This window comes from Staurois parvus, unplaced genomic scaffold (genome assembly GCF_062004578.1).
Source record: "Staurois parvus isolate SC_StPar_1 unplaced genomic scaffold, SC_StPar_1.0 ptg000303l, whole genome shotgun sequence".
NCBI classification, from domain to species: domain Eukaryota; kingdom Metazoa; phylum Chordata; class Amphibia; order Anura; family Ranidae; genus Staurois; species Staurois parvus.
This window is the reverse complement of record NW_028318099.1, coordinates 4,666,823-4,687,821: the sequence shown is the minus strand read 5'-3', so window position 1 is coordinate 4,687,821 and position 20,999 is coordinate 4,666,823. Positions and strand designations below refer to the sequence as shown.

The 20,999-nt window shown below is 41.9% G+C and overlaps 1 protein-coding gene and 1 long non-coding RNA gene across 4 annotated transcripts in view; one reads left to right on the top strand and one right to left on the bottom strand.

The window, feature by feature from the left end:
- SLC16A9 (solute carrier family 16 member 9) overlaps positions 1 to 20,999 on the top strand; it is a 110,046-nt gene that overhangs the window by 45,408 nt on the left and 43,639 nt on the right. For 2 of the 3 annotated variants that reach the window (XM_089683163.1, XM_089683161.1), the window contains exon 1: positions 13,635 to 13,943. The exons of the other annotated variant lie outside the window; for it this stretch is intronic. The gene's annotated coding sequence lies outside the window, so the exon portion shown is untranslated. Of the gene's footprint in view, positions 1 to 13,634; positions 13,944 to 20,999 lie in introns of those variants that run through there. 3 annotated transcript variants of the gene reach the window in all.
- LOC149457736 (uncharacterized) overlaps positions 1 to 20,999 on the bottom strand; it is a 77,703-nt gene that overhangs the window by 14,847 nt on the left and 41,857 nt on the right. The gene's annotated exons all lie outside the window — the stretch shown is intronic.

The window sequence follows — 20,999 nt, the reverse complement described above, 5'->3', positions numbered from 1 at the left end:
CTGTTTCCGAATAAAAACATCTGTATCATAAATGGAAACAAATAGATACAATGTTTCAACCGCTGTACATGTGAAGGAACTGTCAGAGAACTGTCAGAAATAGCGGAGCTCTCTGCAGGGACACTTTTGCCGGCTGATCGGGAAAAATCCGATTTGCGCACCCGAAGTATGCTAATATTCGGATTCGACGCGAATCAAATTTTTCCTGAAATTCGAAACGAATTCCACTTCGCCTGGTTCGATTCGCTCATCTCTAATCTGGACACTGCCATGCACTGTACACTGTAACGCAGTTGGCACCGCCATGCACTGTACACTGAAAGGCACTGGACACCGCAATGCACTGTACTCTAATGATCTGGACACTGCCATGCACTGTACACTGTAACGCACTTAGCACCACCATGCACTGTACACTGTAACGCACTGGACACTGCAATGCACTGTACACTGTAATGCTCTGGACACTGCCATGCACTGTACACTGTAACGCACTGGACACCGCAATGCACTGTACACTGTAATGCTCTGGATACCGCAATACACTGTACTCTGTAATGCTCTGGACACCGCAATGCACTGTACACTGTAATGCATTGGACACAGTAATGCATTGTACTCTGTAACGCATTGGACAATGATACACTGGACACCGCAATGCACTGTACCTGGTGCCTAGTATGCTCTCCTCCTGTCTTGTTGCTCCTCTGGCTGCAGCAGGTGAAATCCTGGGCTTGCAGGCTTCTGCTCGCTGGGTCCTCGTGGCCGAGGACCCAGCAAGCAGCCTAGCTATTTTCCGGCAGGCCGGATAAACATCTTTGGCGGGCCATGTCTGGCCTGCGGACCATAGTTTGAAGACCCCTGCTTTAATATAACGACTTACGCCTAAGATTATGGAGGACTCATCTTACTATAATATACAGATGCATTGAATTACATAAATTTCAAGTGACACACACACACTACAGTATATTGCCAAAAGTATTGGGACCCCCCTCCAAATCATTGGATTCAGGTGTTCCAATCACCTCCATGGCCACAGATGTAAAAAAACAAGCCCCTAGGCATGCAGACTGCTGCTACAACCATTTGTGGAAGAATGGGTCGCTCTCAGGAGCTCAGTGAATTCAAGCATGGTACCGTGATAGGTTGCCACCTGTGCAATAAGTCCACCTGTGAAATTTCCTTGCTGTAAATATTCCATGGGCAACTGTTAGTGGTATTATAACAAAGTCGAAGCAACTGGGAACAGTAACTCAGCCACGAAGTGGTAGGCCACGTAACATGACAGAGCAGGGTCAGTGCATGCTGAAGCGTACAGTTATAAAGTATTTTCAATGTGGCAGCTCGTAAACTGAGGAAGTCACGTGATGTGATGTAACGCATAGAGTGGGCCAATGACATCAAGCTGCTAAACAGGAAGTTTACGAGCCGCCATCTTGTAAATTCCTGAACACATTGAAAACGCATTATAACAAGGTTTTTACTGTGGTGTCCCAGCAGGAAACTTTTAAATGTGAGTGCACTTTGTTTTTTTTAATAAATCACACTATATTTATATACTACACTATGGCAAGCGTTTCTGTTTACATATGCGGAGAATTTGTGGGATAAAGAGGAGACGGGACCATTTGCAGCAGAGTGATGAGGAAAGTGGAGTCATCTACGCAGTATGCCTACCCGGGTTAAAAGGGAAAGGCGGTATTTGACCTCTGCAATTTGGGTCATAAAAGGAGGTGAGAGTATATATGTATGTCTCTGGTGGATGAGCACCTATAGGAATATATGTGGATATAAGCAATAAAGAGCACCTATTTGGGAACAAATTATAAACGCATGGATCAAGCACACATTATGGACTTTTAAGTTGTATTCAGTGTATTCACTATTGATGTATAATCACATGGTTTGGATGCTTCAATTCATATATCAGGTTATAGAGATATATGCGTGGCACTATTTTATGATATATCTTTTGTGTGTGGAAACGCATGTAAGTGTCAGCAGCACTGGTATACACAGGAATTTAAGGAGTTATTTGTTGCGCTGAAGTTTTATTTGTGCACTGAAGTCACCAACTGTCTGCAGAGTCAATAACTAAAGACCTCCAAACTTGGTGTGACCTTCAAATTAGCACAACAAAAGTGTGTAGAGAGCTTCATGAAATAGGTTTCCATGGCCGAGCAGCTGCATCCAAGCCTTACATCACCAAGTGCAATGCAAAGTGTTGGATGCAGTGGTGTAAAGCATGCCACCACTGGACTCTAGAGTAGTGGAGGCATGTTCTTTAGAGTGATGAATCACGCTTCTCTGTCTGGAAATCCTATGGATGTGTCTGGGTGTGGCAGTGTAAATTTTGGTGGAGGGGGTATTATGGTGTGGGGTTGTTTTTCAGGGGTTGGGCTTGGCGCCCTAGTTCCAGTGAAGGGAACTCTTAAGGCATCAGCATACCAAGACATTTTGGACAATTTCATGCTCCCAACTTTGTGTGAATAGTTTGGGGATGGCCCCTTCCTGTTCCAACATGAATGCACACCATTGCACAAAGCAAGGTCCATATAGACATGGATGAGCGAGTTTGGGGTGGAGGAACTTGACTGACCAGCACAGAGTCCTGACCTAAACCCGATAGAACACCTTTGGGATGAAGCAGAGCGGAGACTGCTAGCCAGGCCTTCTTATCCGACATCAGTGCCTGACCTCACAAATGCGCTTCAGGAAGATTCCCATAGACACGACACACTCTTAAATCTTGTGGACAGTCTTCCCAGACGAGTTGAAGCTGTTATATCTGCAAAGGGTTGGCCAACTCAATAGTGAACCCTATGGACTAAGAATAGGATGCCATTAAAGTTCATGTATGTATAAAGGCAGGCGTCCCAATTCTTTTGGCAATATAGTGTATGTGTGTATATATATATATATATATATATATATATATATATATATATATGTGTGTGTGTGTGTGTGTGTGTGTGTGTGAAACCATGGAGTCCTATTAAACCTGAAACTTGAGTCTTTCAGTATCTTTCCTTTTTAGCTACAGTCTATATACCATAGAGGATTCAGGCTAAATGCATTAAATCTATGATGGTGAATCTATGCTACCACATGTACAACAATGTCCAATATAAATCCATCCATGAAGAGCTCATGTGATGATGGTGGTTCATTGAGTCTGAAATCTAGGACTTGTAGTACTTTTAGTACTTTTCCATATAGCTATCATATCATGGAGGACTATGGGACTGTACAAACCATCTTTGTATTATATAATATACTTTGGATTGCTTTTTTTCAATGCAATAATATAATCAAGTATATTCAATAATATAATATCCTTTGCGAAGGTATACAGTACAAACCACCCATATATGCATATAAGTTCACGTGAATCATAACCGGGGACTTGTAGTTTTTTTTTTCTCATACTATGGTACATTGGAGCTACATGTCTCCAGTGATACAACCCCTGTTTCATATATTTTGTATGGAACTGTGTACACATTTTCTCTCTGTTATATATGTAGCACTACCCCCTTAGGAGTTGCTGAAGTTTTGAGTCCCCCTGTAGTCCTGCACAGCCAGGCAACACATATACACTGTTTTCCACACAGACTTGCATCCAGGAGTCAGTAACCAGTCCCTGAGCTTGTGTTTTTTTTTTGGATTTTATTAGGGGATTTTGAACTTGGATGGGGTAAGGGTGTATGAGTTGCCCAAGGGAATGGTAACTGAGGACAATCCTCCTGGGACTATCTATATACAAGTCTTTTTAACAGCAAAATTTTCTTCTAAGAGAGCTAGCCAACATTTTCTGGTGTACCACACCAGACTGCAGATACTCCTCTATCCAGCTGTCTTAAGGATTCCCTGGGCCAGGGATCCAGTATTTGTCACTTTCAATTGCAAGACAGTGCCAGGTAGCAAGCTAATCCAGTTTCCCACTAGAGTGGTCCCTCCCCTTTCTGGCCCAGGCTGTGTAAGTCTTCTCATTCAGTCCTCTGTCTGTGAACTGAAGGGTCGGTGGCTGCTCTCAGGCCTTCTGATGGGCCGCTCCTTCCCTTCTGCACAGATGGTCCTCGCTCTGGGGGCTGATGAGGTCCCAAGCTTTCCTCTGTAGAGGTAACCTGGTGAGGACCGCTATGTAGTGGGTATCCCTAAGCATCTCTCTGCACAGCCAAGCAACAGGTATTTCTCATACAGACTTGCATCCAAAGGCAATGACCAATCCATGGGCTTGGTTTTGTTGTTTTATTAGGATGGGGGTCTCCAAACTTTCTTAACAAAGGACCAGTTTACTATTCTTCAGACTTTAGGGGGGGCCTGAAATTTGTGTGAATGGGAGGAATAGTACCCCGTCATTGGTAGTGGGAGAAATCACGTCCCATCATTTGCTTCAGTAGGAGGAATAATGCCCAGTCATCAGTGCCAGTGGGCGGAATAGCGCCCCATTATTGGTCACAGTGGGAGGCAAAGTACCCCATTATTGGTGTCAGGGGGAGGAATAATGTCTCATATCAGTGGGAGGAACAGTGCCTCTTAGGAGTTGGTGAAGTTTTGAGTCCCCCTGTAGTCCTGCACAGCCAGGCAACACACATTTTCCACACAGACTTGCATCCAGGAGACAGTAACCAGTCTATGAGTTTGGTTTTTTTTTGGATTTTATTAGGGGATTTCAAACTTGGATGGAGTAAAAGGTGTATGGGATGCCCACGGAAGTCTCTTTAAGAGCAACATTATTTTCTAGGAGAGCTATCCAACATCTCCTTGTGTACCACGCCAGACTCTAGATACGCCTCTATCCAGCTGTCTGAAGGATTCTGTTGGCAGGGGATCCCGCGCCTGTCACTTTAAATTGCAAGACAGTCCCGGGTTGCAAGCTAAACCAGCTTCCTATTAGAGTGCTCCTTTCTGGCCTTCTGGCCCAGGGGGTGTAGGTCTACTCATTCAGTCCTCTGTCTGTGAGCTGATGGATCGGTGGCTGCTCTCAGGGCTTTTGCTGAACTGCTCCTTCCCTGCTGCACAGATGGTCCTCGCACTGGATGCCAATGAGGTCCTCAACTTTCATCCTTTCCAGCTCCTCTGCCTGTAGGTGAGCCCCTTCCCATCTTGGCCCCCTCCCAGGCTCCTGTCTCCAGCCTCTCACTTCCTCTGCCATCCGAACTCTTCCACTGCTTAGCAGGCTTTCTCACATTTAAGGGATGCCCTGGCCCCATGCCAAGCCTCCTGCTTGGGGATTGGCCAGGGTCCCCTAAGTGTGCAGGTCAGCCCCTTCTCACCCCTGCCCACTGCTTCTAAAATTGTCTCCAAGATCTCTAGAGCATCAAGGAACTGATCTGCAGAGCCTCTCAGCCCTGACCTGAAATAACCCTCTGTCTCAGCCCAGGCTGCTATTCAGCCTTCCTAGTTGAAAAAAAAACAAAACCTATCTAGCTGCCCCTAGCTAACTAGAGGGATGCTACATATAGACCCTTATTGGGCTACACATTACTGAGAAATCTGTTATCTGTGTTTTGGATATTGGTTTTTGTCTCTTAACGTTATATAGAGGATATATTTTGTCCTTGAGGGGTGCTTACTTCTGCAGCTGCTGCTGGGTTCTCCTTGTTTTGTTTTTTTTAATACTTGGCCAATTGTTTTATCAGGTATTGTGGCTAGGATAGATTTTGTCTAGTGCTATTTGATATCAAAAGGTTTACATTTGTATAATCACTGTGCCGAGTGGTCCCCTGGGTCATGTCTAATATGGGTTTTGGCAATATTTATATTTAACAAGAGAGGTTTTTTCTTTTCTTCTTGGATTGCTATTGAACTATTAAGGACTAATTACAAATAACATAATCTGTTCATTCTTGATCCTGGGAAATTAAGTAAACTGTACTATAAATTAGCAGCCAAGCATGTGATTATTAAGCAATAGACATCCCTATCCTTGAACTGAGCTACTTGCACTTTTTTTGGTATATATTCTGTATTACTAGAATATGTGCATAGGTAAACCTTTTCTAGCCAAACAGTTTCATGTGTGAATTCAAACACCTATAGGGTGTGACACATCAAATTATTTCAGAGGGTCTTGGTTTTTTCCCAGTGATACATTTACATTTTGAATTGGTATTAGACTATTAAGAACCCATTCCAAATAACATGATTTGTCATTCTTGATCCTTAGGGAAAGTGAACTGTACAGCAGGTTAGCAAACAGGCATGTGATTATTAGGCAATAGACAGCTCAATCTGTAATGGAATATATTAAGCCCCTATTTATTCTGTGAGGGGCAGAGCACATAACTGGTTTGTAGCCTGACAACATTGTGCTTTGGGCATGCTATCAATAAGAAAAATCCCAAAACAGCTTTGGAAAATGCTTTGGATAGTGCATGAAAACATATATTTTGTGAGGACTCTTCAACTCTAATTTCAACCGAATTGGTCTTTACAGTGGAGTTTTGGATAGAAAGGGTAGAATGGTATACGTGTGTAGGGTCGTGCAGTCTCTTTTCTCTACTGCAGGTGGCGCTAAACCACAGCAGTACTGCAGAGGGAGAGAAGGTCATGAGAAACATATTCCTCTATGTCTTCCTGGGTTCCTGGAGAAGTGATCTGGTTGAATGCTGCCACCCTATGTGACTCTGGCAGCCATCTTGGGTCAGGCAGAGTCTATTTAAGACCCTGGGTCCTGGGCTTGCTGCACATTTTGCAAGTGGACAGGGTAGGGACAGGTTACCCATCTGTCAGGTAAAGTAAATGACGGTAAAGTAAATGACGGGAAAGGTTCCAGAGTGGGATCAGGATAGGGACACGCTATCCTTCCTAGGAATCAGGGGCGGACTGACCATTTGGAAACTCGGGCACTGCCCGAGGGCCTGGGGTCAGTAGGGGGCCCCATGAGATGCCCCTGGTACCTTTTTCATAGGCTTTTTTGAGTTTGGGCAAGGACACAGGGGCCCCATGATCCCCTATTGCCCAGGGGGCCCCATGAGTTGTCAGTCCGCCCCTGCTAGGAAACCTCCCATATTGGGCTCAGACTGACCAGGTTGCATTCCAACCTCGGAGACAGATGCTGTCGGTGCATCAGAACCTAGTCTGCTCTACATTTTTGGCACAGAACTGTGAGTGTTACCAGCCAGAAGCCTTCCAGCTGGGCTGTTTGTATCTTTGAACTGTTCCTTTAAGTTAACTGCAAACCCATAATGTGTTTATTATTTATTTTTTAATTTGTTCATCAGTGTAGTGGTTTTTAACCATTAGATGGCTCCCTGGCATTTTAGTTCTTCGATCATCCAATGCCATTAATTTGGAATATCTAATGATTTATTTAATTACTAGATCTAATTATGGTGTCATACCTCTTAGTTTCATGAATCATTAATTGGCTGTTTTCGATGTTGATACGGTATTTTTTATCAATCAAACAACTAATTCTTGATTCTAAATTTAGTAACGATAGAAAGACTTGAATCGCACTGTTTTCCATTTTTATAATAGCCTTTTACTTCCGGATGTGTTTTTTCCTTCTGTTTTCTGTAATATCCTGAAATATCCTGAAGTTGGTTTATTCCAGATTGAGGCTTGGTTTTGGTCTATATTAACACGGTGACAGAGGGCCTCGGAAGATGTCTGTTTATGACAAAACGGGTGGAGCCTCCCTTCTGACGTCATCGTGTTGTCCAACATCTTGGAACACCCATATGTAAAGATTGATGCCTGTATCTTCAGCACTGTTGTAAGTGCAATCTTGTTTGTTTCAATTAAGTAATTGATTTTACTGCACTATGAGAGGCACCTCTGTATTGTTTTTTATGAGCCAACCTGATCCTTACTATTAGAATGGCTTGACTGTATCGGAGCAGAGCACCGGTTCTATTATAGTTTATCTGTCCGGATGGATTCATATACACACTGAGCCCAATTCGACCTCCTATAATTAAGGGGTCTGAGAATCCGGTAAGCCTTTGACCTGCTAACATGGTGGTAGCCAGTCGCATTGGTGATTTTTGGATGGAATGAAGAATACTCACCATTGCTTGTTAATTCAAGAAATTGTCTTGCACTCACAAGGATTGTTTTTTGATTGTTCTTTGCATATGTGGACTTTGAGCACTATAGGGTCCCTCAACGACTGTTGTCACTTGTGTGTTTAGAGCACTTTATTGTGTATTTATTAACATTTTTTGTTTATATTTGTTCACTCTTAGCACAACACTGATTTTTATATGATAACCAGACTGTGTTCTCAGCCACAGCACCATGCTGCACACACCCACGTGTGCTACCTTCACCACAGATATCAGTACAGTGCTCCATATTTTACATGGCGCCTGCCTGTACACCACATCATATGACTGTTATAATGATGCCACCCCATCACTTTCACATATCAAGCTACATTTTATTGCAATTTCCAGCATTATTTTGGTACAAATCAAATCATATGTTTTTCTGATGTGGCGTTAAGTGTAGCAATCACCCTTATCCTGCTTTGTGATCTTGGATGCAGAAGTTCTGGGTGATAAGCAGTGCAGGCTATGACTAACACCGATAAGAACCCAAAGTCATTCCGATATACTTGCCAGCTGTCACCGATTTACCAATTTATGTTACACCATGCACCACCTCATTGTTTTTTTCTTTTTTTTTCCACTATTTGGTACAGCTGTATGCTCCACCTTATAGGTGATTTATTTCTGTACATATTTCCTCCTACCAACAAACATGTCTACACAGTTATTTCACGTGTTTACACATCTTCCCACAATCTGGTACATGGCATATTTCACTCTTCAGTTCTGTTTATCTTAGCTAATGGCGTTAATGATTTTAAGTCCTAATGTTCTGTTATTAAAACTGCTTAGCTTGTCTTGGTTGCTCTTTGAAAAGATTAAGATAAAAGGTTTCTCTTTAGTAAGAGGCCTCCAAGCATGCATGGGAAACAACACTAAGGGACAATTAAAGAATGTGTGAGCGGCTGGCTATTTATCACGTGTAAATCCTGAAGTTGATATTTTTTTTTTCAGGGTCTAATCACATTAAGGCCATTTTAGTCTGCTTTTTTTCGCAACTGGCTCTGGGTTAGCGACTCAGAAAGCTAAAGTAAATGTAAAGCTTTTTGTTTTGTCTCAAAATAATGAACATGCTGTACTTCCCTGTTCTGTGTAATGATTTTGTACAGAGTGACCTTAAACCTTATCTTCTAAGGTCCCCTGCTGCCAGTTTTGGTTCCTCCTCTTCTAACCACTTTCTATGGGGGCACTTGTGCAGGTTAAATCCCAAGCCGGGCTGTGTGCGCCTACAGACACATGCAGTGTGGCTTTTACACGTCCCCCACTTCCTCCTCACAGGATTTGACTGACAACAGGAGGAACCACTGGCTACCACTGTGTCTGAGTATGCTGTGAAAAGAGAGAGAGAGCAGGGAGAAGAGCTGGTGCAGAAGGGCACAGCGCTGGATCGAGTGCAGGCTCAGGTAAAGGTTTAAAGGGGGGTCGGAGGGAGCAACATGTGAGTGGGGCAGTAAGAAACTGCACTCGGCAATGCCTAAACATTAGGTAGGAGTTTGCTGTCATGTGAAATCAACATTAAGACACAACTCCAGACTTAGAAGCGGGCAGCAACTCACACGTCAATTCTTTGTAATCCTTGGTTGAGTTTAGGGTCCATGCACACTGGCTAAAAAAAAAAGGCCAGTGCTCTTGACAGGGGCGTCCCTAGGGTTGGTGTCACCCGGTGCAATAACACTTGGTGACACCTCCTCCGACGATCCCCACAGAATGGATCGGATCTGCGGATTGAGCATAATGGATCATGGGCTTTCTTTACAATTTACCTTTTCGTGGAGGGCGTCCGGTGTCACCCCGTATAGGTTGCATGCCGACGATTCCCGCAGAATGGATCGGATCTGCAGATTGAGCATAATGGATCATGGGCTTTCTTCACAACTTACCTTTTCGTGGAGCGGGTCCGGTGTCACCCCGTATAGGTTGCATGCTGATGATCCCTGCAGAATGGATTGGATCTGCAGATTGAACATAATGGATAGGAGTCCGATCCATTATGCTCCCCAATCCGCAGATCTGATCCATCATGCGGGGATCGAGCGGGTCGTTCCATGAAAAGGTAAGTTGTAAAGAAAGCTGACGAGTCCTGAAGGATGAATCTGATCCATCCTGCGGGGATTGTCGGCTTGCTTTACAACTTACCTTTTCTAGGAGCGGGTCCGGTGTCACCCCGTTTAGGTTGCATGCCGACGATCCCCGCAGAATGGATCGGATCTGCAGATTGAACATAATGGATAGGAGTCCGATCCATTATGCTCCCCAATCCGCAGATCTGATCCATCATGCGGGGATCGAGCGGGTCGCTCCACGAAAAGGTAAGTTGTAAAGAAAGCTGACGATCCCTGAAGGATGAATCTGATCCATCCTGCGGGGATCGTCGGCTTACCTTTTCGTGGAGCGGGTCTGGTGTCACCCCGTGCGGTAGGTGTCACCTGGTGCAGCGTGCACCCCCCTCACGTGTCTCAGGATGCCTCTGGCTCTTGACAGAAAAAAACAATCATTTTGAGTATTTTTTTTTACAAATGTTTAGGTGTGTTTAGCAATTCTTTCTGCCAGAAAACTGCTCTCAAAAACACACAAAAGAAGGGTTTTTTTTTCTACCACTAAATGCTGAGCTTAAAATATGCCCCTAAACATCCTAATGTGCATAGACACAGAGGATAACATTAGCTGCTTCTACAGGCAAAATGCTAAATTCCTGCAGAAGCAGCATTTTCTAAATCAGTGTGTATGGACCCTTACACTGATGGCACTTGAACCCTTCAGGCCCCATTCCCACTATGGCATTTTGAAAAGCAATCTGCGGTGGGTTGCCTTTCAAAGGCATTTGACAGGTGATAAGAAGGCGATGTGTCACCCCCTAGGTGCCTGTTTTAAGTAGTCTGTAAATGGGCAGCACTGCAGCCACATGCACTTCATACGGCTGTGGCCCCATTCACTTAAATGGGTCATGTTCTCTGGTGGTACTGCATAACGAACGTAGCAAGGGGTAAAATTTTTGCTGCACCGTGTGTACATCCCTTCCCAGTTGCCTTTGCAGCTTAAGGGTGGAGTTAAAAATCTGGCTTAACTACATTTCTTTACTGCCCTCTGACTACAACTGTAAATAAGCCTTAAGGGCCAGTTCACATGTATGTGGTCTGGCACATTTTTATGCGCGTTTTACATACATCTATGTGTTTTCATTAAAATGTGCATTGTAATAGAGTTCAATGTTAGTGCTGCTAAAAATGCATGTCAAAATCGTATAAAAACAATCCGTGACAAAAAACGCACCGCACACATGTGAACCAGTCCTAAGGCTATGTTCACACTGATCTATGGCAAAAATGCGACAAAAGCGCATATGCATTAGCATCGTGTTTTTGCGTTTTATAAAAGACATGTGACTCAAAAACACAATGCAGGTGCATTTTGATGTGTTTTCCATTGATTTTCAATGGGGAGGTGCGTTTTTGGTGCATTTTTTTTACCACACCAAACCTGCACTACAAATGCAGCAAGCAGGACTTTGAAAAGCATATCAGAAAGGGATCATTGTGAAGAGTTCCATAGGAATACATGGTCATGCGGTTTTCTTATGCTTTTTTTTTTTTTTTTTTAAACGGATCATTGTGAAAGCAGCTTAACTCCTTTTATTTTTTACAACACTGCAAAAACTGTTCCTATATAATAATAATAATAATACAGCCAATGTAATAACAAGCCCACAGCTTAAAAATGCAGCTTAACTGCCATTTTTACTGCCCTTTACTTCCCTTTGACTGCAGCTGTAAAAAAAGTCTTAAGGGCCCATTCACATGTGTGTGGTCTGGCACTTTTTTATGCAAGTTTTACATGCAACTACAGCCAGGCTAACATTAAACTCTACTAGAACATGCGTTTTGACGAAAGTGCTTCAAAATCCTGCATGCTGCATCCTTGATGTGTTTTCATTAATGCGTGCATTGTAATAGATTTCAATGTTAATGCTGCTAAAAATACGTGTCAAAATGGTATAAAAACGATCCGCGACAAAAACGCACTGCACACATGTGAACCAGTCCTAAGGCTATTTTAACACTGATCCATGGCAAAAAACGTGACAAAAGCGCATATGCATTAGTACCGTGTTTTTGTGTTTTAGAAAAGACACGTGACTCAAAAACCGCACCAAAAACACAATGCAGGTGCATTTTTTTATGTGTTTTCCATTGATTTTCAATGGGGAGGTGCGTTTTTGGTGCAGTTTTTTTACCGCCCCAAACCTGCAACAGAAATGCAGCAAGCAGGACTTTGAAAAACACATCAGACCCGCAAGGGATCAGTGTGAAGAGTTCCATAGGAATACATGGTCATGTGTTTTTCTTCCGCTTTTTTTTTTTTGTTAAACGGATCAGTGTGAAAGCAGCTTAATCCCTTTATTTTTTTATAACACTGAAAAAATTGTTCCTATATAATAGTAATAAAAATAATAATACAACCAATGTAATAACAAGCCCACAGCTTAAAAATGCAGCTTAACTGCCATTTTTACTGCCCTTTACTTCCCTTTGACTGCAGCTGTAGAAAAAGTCTTAAGGGCCCATTCACATGTGTGTGGACTGGCACTTTTTTATGCGAGTTTTACATGCAACTACAGCCAGGCTAACATTAAACTCTACTAGAACATGCGTTTTGACGAAAGTGCTTCAAAATCCTGCATGCTGCATCCTTGATGTGCTTTCATTAAAGTGTGCATTGTAATAGATTTCAATGTTAATGCTGCTAAAAATACGTGTCAAAATGGTATAAAAACGATCCGCGACAAAAACACACCGCACACATGTGAAGCAGTCCTAAGGCTATTTTAACACTGATCCATGGAAAAAACACGACAAAAGCGCATATGCATTAGTACCGTGTTTTTGTGTTTTAGAAAAGACACGTGACTCAAAAACCGCACCAAAAACACAATGCAGGTGCATTTTTGATGTGTTTTCCATTGATTTTCAATGGGGAGGTGCGTTTTTGGTGCAGTTTTTTTACCGCCCCAAACCTGCAACACAAATGCAGCAAGCAGGACTTTGAAAAACACATCAGACCTGCAAGGGATCAGTGTGAAGAGTTCCATAGGAATACATGGTCACGTGCAGGGGCGGACTGACCATTTGGAAACTTGGGCACTGCCCGAGGGCCCAGGGTCAGTAGGGGGCCCCATGAGATGCCCCTGGTACCTTTTTCATAGGCTTTTTTGAGTTTGGGCAAGGACACAGGGGCCCCATGATCCCCTATTGCCTGGGGGCCCCATGAGTTGTCAGTCCACCCCTGGGCACGTGTTTTTCTTCCGCTTTTTTTTAATGGATCAGTGTGAAAGCAGCTTAACTCCCTTTATTTTTTTTTATAACACTGAAAAAATTGTTCCTATATAATAATAATAATAAGAAGAAGAAAACAAGCAATGCAATTACAAGCCGACAGCAGCATGGACTGATTGACAAGCAGGATGCCTCTAATCCCTGGTCTGTGCAGCTGCTGGTACTTTGTCACTGGTGACTATTAGATCCAGGTAGCATCCAGTGAGCTCCTTCCCAGCACCAGGCAAAGCTCCTGGGTTGTCACTGCATTGGCAGCACCCCCTCCCCGAGCTCATTATCTGCCACATTCTGCACTCATAGGAACCGGTTCAGACTGGACTGATGTCAGCCAAGGAAAGGAGGTAAAGCGGGGTGGAGAAGGAGGAGGAGGACGCAATAAATAGGAGATACAAAACAGAAAAGAGAACTATTGCTTTCACTGAGTGCACTGAGCTGTCCTAGAGAGCAGGAGGGAGTAGCTGGAAGTCCTGTGCTGGTTGTCAATGTCATCACTCTGACAGCTGAAGCCTTCCCCCAATGAGATCCTCTGTGCCAGCAGCATACACAGGTAAAGCAGCACAATCACCCTTTTTGCCTTAAGGCTGGTTTACTATTGCTTTAGTATTATGTAGAGTGCAGTAAATTACTATACTATTATGTTCTCCTCTGTACTTATCTGATTGTATCGCTGGTGATGCTGCAAACTCTTCTGAGGAATGCCAGCAATGCTCCAGATGACAGGTGTTAGGACTGTAAACCTATAATTGACTATTAGTTTGCATTACAACTAATTCAGCTAAGGGGATTGTCAGCAACGAGATGCTCTGCAGGCAGATATACTCATACTAAACAATTATTGCAGTTTTCGGTTTGTTTAAATGTAATTTAAATATTCCTGGTGTAAGTAGCAAAATGTGCCAGTCACCTGTGATCCTTTGTAGAGCAGAACTTAGACTGAGATAGAGGGCAAGCACTTGGAACCAATCAAGGCCTTCCACAGTGCACATGTTGACAGGAGAAGAGAGCAGAGGGATGACCTCCTCATTATTCTGTTTCTCTATCATTGCCCCATTGTCTAGCTGGAGGTGTGTTCAGGTTCTGATATAGTGCTGTAGCTAAGGTCGCAGGCGCTGCTCTGCTGTCAGGTAGCGGTGGCTGAACCACAAGCCTGGCTAAACAAAATTACAGATTCATGTTACATAGTTAGTCTGGCTGAAAAAAGACAAAAGTCCATCCAGTTCAAGCATTAAAAAAAAAAGTTATAATCCTACACCCATAGTTCATCCAGAGGAAGGCAAAGCATGATCCAATTTGCTCCTGCAGGGAAAAAATTAATTCCTGATCCCCCAAGAGGCAATCGGATATTCCTTGGATCAACTTTACCTATAAATGTTATATCCAGTTATATTCTGTGTATCCAAGAAATAATCCAGGCCTTTTTTAAAGCAATCCACTGAGCTGACCAGAACCAACTCTTGAGGGAGTCTGTTCCACATTTTCACTGCTCTTACTGTGAAGAAACCTTTCCATGTTTGGAGATTACATTTCTTTTCCTCCAGACGTAAAGAGTGCCCCCTTGTCCTCTGTGATGACCTCAGGGTGAATAACTCTACACCGAGTTCACTGTATGAACCACTGATGTATTATACATGTTGATCATATCTCCCCTTAATCTCCTCTTCTCAAGAGTAAAACAGTGCAACCATATTATGATTATTATTATTATAGGTACTTTTATAGCGCTGTTAATGTAGGCAGCACTTTACATGTATATTTGTACATTCACATCAGTCCCTGCCCTCAAGGTGTATTTCAATGGTGTATTTAGCTGTTTGCCTGGAGTCTAGCCTTAAATATAGTGGCAAATAAAAATGTCAAGTTTTGTTGTAATGGAGCCATTGTAGATGAATGGACTTCTTACATGTTTACTGGTCTAGGCTATATGGCTTCTTTATTCTTTTTATTTTATTTTTTTTTCACAAACTAATGTGCATATTTTTAAAAACAACCGCAGAACATTACTCATATTACTAATATTTACAATAGATTTATACAAGGTATCCTGAGCCATGCCGTCAGAGCAAGACATATGTGGGTTAGAAGAATAATGAGATGTCACATGCACTCACCGGTCACTTTATTAGGTACACCTTGCTAGTACCGGGTTGGACCCCCTTTTGCCTTCAGAACTGCCTTAATTCTTCATGGCATAGATTCAACAAGGTGTTGGAAACATTCCTCAGAGATTTTGGAGCATATTGACATAATAGCATGCCTTTCTATCATCACGAACCAGTCTGCCCATTCTCCTCTGTCATCAACAAGATGTTTTTGTCTACACAACTTCTGTTCACTAGTTATTTTCTCTTTTTCGGACCATTCCCTGTAAACCCTATAGATGGTTGTGCATGAAAATCTCAGTCTATCAGCAGTTTTTGAAATACTCAGAGCAGCCCATCTGGCACCAACAACCATGTCACGTTCAAAGTCACTTAAATCCACTTTCTTCCCCATTCTGAACTTCAGCAAATCATCTTCACCATGTCTAGATGCCTAAATGCACTGAGTTGTTGCCATGTGATTGACTGACAAGCAGTTTGTGTTACTAAGCAATTGAACAGATGTACCTAATAAAGTGGCCGTGATTGTATAATAATTCTGTTTTGTAGAATGCACATTATAAATATGCAGATGTCAATTTCTCTTCCTTTAAATGCTATTACAGTTATTTAATAAATATTTAAGGACATTGTGAAAAATTACCCAACCCAAAACAACCAATCAGATATCACTGTCCCAAAAATAGTTTCATTTGAATAAACTGGGAATTGATTGGCTGCTAGGTTTGCAGTTTACTGCACTTAGCGCATTATTAATGCTTTTATTGTGAAAATTGTACAAACAAGTGTTCTAAAGGTGATCAGTTTACATACTTTTCTTAGGATTGAAGAATCTTTGATGATTTAGACCAGATGTGTGAAATGTGTGCATATTTTTAAAACCAGCCGCAGAACATTAATCATATTACTAATATTTACAGTAGATTTATACAAGGTATCCTGGGCCAGGCTGTCAGAGCAAGACATATGTGGGCTAGAACAATAGGGAGATGTCACATATAATAATTCTGTTCTCTATCGTACACATAATAGATATGCAGGTGTCAACTTCTTTTCCTTTAAATGCTATTAAAACGATCTAAAAAATATTTAATGGCATTGTGAAAAATCACCCAACCAAGAACAACCAATCAGGTATGAATAGGTTGATTTAAATAAACTGGGAATTGACTGGCTGCTACGATTTGCTATTTACTGCACTTTGCACTTTTTTGAAGCTCTTACTGTGAAAAATGTACATAATTCTTTCTAAAAATGCTCCGTTTACATATTCTTCTTGGGATTGAAGAATCTCAGATGATTTAGACCAGATGTGTGGAATTTGTAGATGAGGTCCATTTGGATATTTAGCACTGTATTGGTAATTTGTTAGGGAGCCCCAGCATAATAGTTCCAAGATAAAAGCCCAAGAAAACAAGCACTGTCATGTAGCAAAGCAGAACAATGACACATTTATGAGCACGTAGCTATAAGAAGTTTCATTTTCTACTGTTTACATCTAAATTTTAAGGAAATTATATTAGAAATGTTAGTTTTCTGAAAATACGTGTTAAATTGGAATTTCCCTTCAGATTTTAAGTGCTCATGAACAAGGCCCTCTTAAACCTCTTGTTCTTTCTCCAATTATGTTATAAAGCACCGTTCAAACTGTTAGCACTATATAAATGCTATAATAATAAGAATAATAACAATAATTTAAATGCTTGTGTACACTGCGCATCCTTGATGTTCAACTACATAAAGCTCATGTTCATCCAATAGTAAATAGATCACAGCAGAACATTTGGTAATGCTGCAATGGGCACTTTCCATGCTCTTTCATGGACAGCACAGTCCATCATTGGAGGAGCACAACAATTTTGTTTATATATGTTCTCCTCCATATCCTGTTCTAGCTATACTCACCATTTGATTATGTGCCATATTTAACAGCTCCTTGTTTTTAAATGTTTGTTTTAGTTTAAAATTTTAGGTAGTGTATATTTCAGAAAATAAAAAAAACAAGCATTTACCAAACATAAGGAACACATGAACTTGGCTATTCAAATGTTGAATTTGTTAAAACCATCAGCGGGAGGATTGCCCAGAGACTGCCTGTTTGCCCCATGGAAGCACTTCCTCTACAAGTGAGTCAGCTAGATGTTGCTCTCAATACTAGGGATTGAGACTCAGCAGTGTTCAGGCCAGTAACAGAGCGACATTGTGCTCTGTATGGCTATAGGGGGATCGATTTCATAGGGACAGACAGGCAGTCCCTTTAGCGGATCTGACACTGGAGATTAATTTTTGCATCAGAATTGCCATTCTGACACCAGCCTCATGAAGTCCAGCGGTATGTGTTACAAATGTACATCCGTCAGACACTACAGGCTCTACAAATACAAAGAATCTAGCATGTGTCGTACAGCCATGAGACCCAGTCAAAGAAGGGTGCTGGGGTGAATGGCAGATGGCGCTGCCAAACGTAAGCATATCAGAAAACATGGACATTTCAAGGTCACTAAAGCCGGCCATACATGGGTCGAATTCCGAAAAATTATTATATTTAGAAAATCTTTTCTAAGAATTTTCATTTGAATTTCGCTCCATTAGCGAGGCAGAGAAACGTCCGATTTTCGTGCAACCATCGAATTTGAGTGATTGTGCATGTTGGAAATTTTTTTAAAAACAAACAAATTTTGAAACAATGATGGGAGAATTGTGCGAGAAATGTGAACAAAAAAGAAACGAGTGTGATTTGTGACCTGGAAAGAAAATAAAATTCTTGGGCACAAAAAATTCTTTTCTGTAGCAACACGAGATGAAATTGAAGGCATGGTTGGTCGAATTTCAAAATCAATGGTGGCACCATCGGGTTACAAAACGCACTAAATTTCTGATTTTCTAAAGAAAATTAATTCGGAATTCGACCCATGTATCACCTGCATTAGGGCGTCTTCTGCCTGAAGCCCTCAGTGACCTCAAAATGTTGCTGCTTTCTTTTGGTGACATTAAAGTGTTCTGTCTATTCATGGTGTGTAGGTGATATCTTGGACTGGACTGCAAGCTCTGCGCCACAGCATGAATTGTATGAAAGAAATATAAAATTACAAGGATCAGCTTTTTTTTTTATTCCTGTAAAACTTTTATCCCAATAAGAAAACAAATGTTTGCTGTAACTGCCTATAAAGTGTGAGCTGGAGTTTGGCTTCAGTTTCTTAGTGTATCTAAATTCCAGACCTGATAATGCCACTGTCCAAAGGTGCGCTGGTGCTCCTTCATCCAGAGTAGAGGCACTCTAATATAGGAGGTGTGTTTCTGACCAGATCACCAGGTGAAAACTAAAATAAGAAAACAAATGCAGCCACCACACCTAATGATTGGTCAGCTGCAATATATTACATTTTTGGTTTGGGGGATTAATATTACTTTAAAAGAGGAGCAATAGATGTCTCAGATGGATAGGGAAACTATTCAAATGTTCAGGAGGATGTATAAAGCTGGACCAAGGTTGCAGGAAAAACAATCGCTCGACTCCCCCATCAACACAGTCAGTGTTGATGAGGGAATCCCTCCTGTGGAGCCATTGTGTTCTCCTGGTGCTGGGGGAAGCCATTCCCACCCAGAGAACACAGTGATTACCGTTTGCAGCTATAATAGCTGCTAGCAATAATCGCATGTAAAATGTGACAGGCTGGTTGTACCCAATGTGATCGATTGACCAACTTGGGTACATTCAGTCTGCCCATATTTTGAATCCCAGCTGGTCCCTGCTGAACCAGCCAAGATTCAAACCATCTATGTCCAGCTTTAAGGAGTTATAAAATGATCAGAACGTGTGCCATTTTAAAGATGATGTTTGTATTGGAAATACTGACAATAAGCAATGTTTCAGTCACAGTTATTCTGAATAAAAATGGTGTCTTTTCAGTCTTATTGGATTCTCTTGTGTTTTTCTGTTTATAACCAGTAACTTTCAGTCATGTGCTAGCAAGCCTGCAGCGTACCTCAGTTACCAGTCAACAGCTGTCCTTTCTTGGAGTTGATGAATCATTTTACATCCAGTATGGGATCAGTTCACGCTCAATAATCTGCTTTACTCTTTCCAAAACATTTAGCAGTGAGCATTCATAAAAATACGATAACGTTATCAGTTACTGTTCCTGTAAACAACAGAGTAAAGCATTTAATGTCACCATTAGATATTTATTTGGAGACACTGCATATTTAAGATTGTTTTCCAGTAGACTTTGTTCTCTATAATGCAGCCATCCTCAATCAGGGCTCTGTGGACCCTTAGGGTTCCTCCAGAGGTAGATACGGGTTCCTTGAGCTGTGGCTGACTAAAGTTTCCATTTGATTATGGTTGAAATGTGCCAAGGCAGATACCACTTGGCAGAGCCAGCTACATGACACCAATAATCATTTTAGCTGTCTAACCACCACTTTAAATGGACACTCTTTCCACTGTTCAGCAATGTGAGGGGCATTTTCAAACTGACCCTCAATTAATTGCTTTTAGCACAGGTTCCCCAAGACCTGAAAATTATTTAAAGAGTACCTCTGGGGTAAAAAGGATGAGAAAGGCTGCTTTTTGGTAGAGTGGATGTATCTGGGAATTATATGGGGATTCATTCACACAGAAGCATGTGCACCAGGAAGTGCAATTCCCAGAAGTAACTTTACTATGGGTATGCACATTTAAATATAATTACACTCACTGGCCACTTTACACCTGTTCAATTGCTTGGTAACACAAATTGTTAATCAGCCAATCACATAGCGGCAACTCAGTGCATTTAGGCATCTAGTCATGGTGAAGACGACTTGCTGAAGTTCAAACTGAGCATCAGAATGGGGAAGAAAGGGAATTTAAATGACTTTGAATGTGTTGGTTGTTGGTGCCAGATGATCTGGTCGGAATATTTCAAAAACTGCTGATCTACTGGGATTTTCACGTACAACCATCTCTAGGGTTTACAGAGAATGGTCCAAAAAGAGAAAATTTGTTGTGTGGATGAAAATGCCTTGTTGATGTCAGAGGTCAGAGGAAAATGGGCAGACTGGGTTGAGATGATAGAAAAGAAACAGTAACTCAAATAACCACTCGTTACAGCCAAGGTATGCTGAATACTATCTCTGAATGCACAACATGAACTTTGAAGCAGATGGGCTACAGCAGCAGAAGACCACACCGGGTGCCAGTGTACTCATCTTATGATGGCTACTTCCAGCAGGATAATGCACCATGTCACAAATCATCTCAAACTGGTTTCTTGAACATGACACGTTCACCGTACTCCAATGGCCTCCACAGTCACCAGATCTCAATCCAATCGAGCACCTTTGGGATGTGGTAGAACAGGAGATTTGCATCACGGATGTGCAGTCGACAAATCTGCAGCAACTGTATGAAGCTATCAGGTCAATGTGGACAAAAATCAATGAGGAATGTTTCCAACACCTTGTTGAATCTATGCCATGAAGAATTAAGGCAGTTCTGAAGGTAAAAGGGGGTCCAACAT